The following is a 610-nucleotide window of genomic DNA, read 5'->3' on the forward strand; positions in this document are numbered from 1 at the left end:
CGGGGGCGCGTGTGTGCATGTGTCAGTATCTGAATGTGTGTAAGTTTAGACGGGTATATAGATCCAGCAGATAATATGGGATGCACGGGTGTCTTTCCATTAAGTGTTGCTTCCCAAGTCTCTTAACAGCAGTAACATGTGACACAAAATGCCCAAGACAGGAAATATTAAGCTTTTAAACGCTAAAGGTCATTTAACAGTCGGTTTATATGCACCCCAAAGTCCGCAGCTTAAATGGAAAGGCAAACAAACAAGTAAAGCCGACATTAACATTTAACTTTAATAAGATTTAAAGATACTAAGATTATCATGTAATTACCTTTAAGAATATCGTACAAGAAGAAAAAGAAAATAATACACGTAAAAGAAATACCTTCGTACTATAACGAAGTAAGCTGAAGTTTTCTCATCTGAACTGGAGATAAAAGCTCAAGACATTGATATTGAATAAAGATAAATTCGCAAGCCATAGGAGTGGCAAGGGGCGTGTCCAAGGCGAGGCTGCGGCGGTAGTACATAGCTCGCTGTTGAGTCATACAAAATGCATGATATCTCACTTTGCACACGCACATACACACGCTGATACAGCCTATAAAAGCATGGGGTCGGG

The sequence above is a fragment of the Penaeus monodon genome, chromosome 19 (assembly GCF_015228065.2).
Source record: "Penaeus monodon isolate SGIC_2016 chromosome 19, NSTDA_Pmon_1, whole genome shotgun sequence".
Classification (NCBI taxonomy): Eukaryota; Metazoa; Arthropoda; class Malacostraca; order Decapoda; family Penaeidae; genus Penaeus; species Penaeus monodon.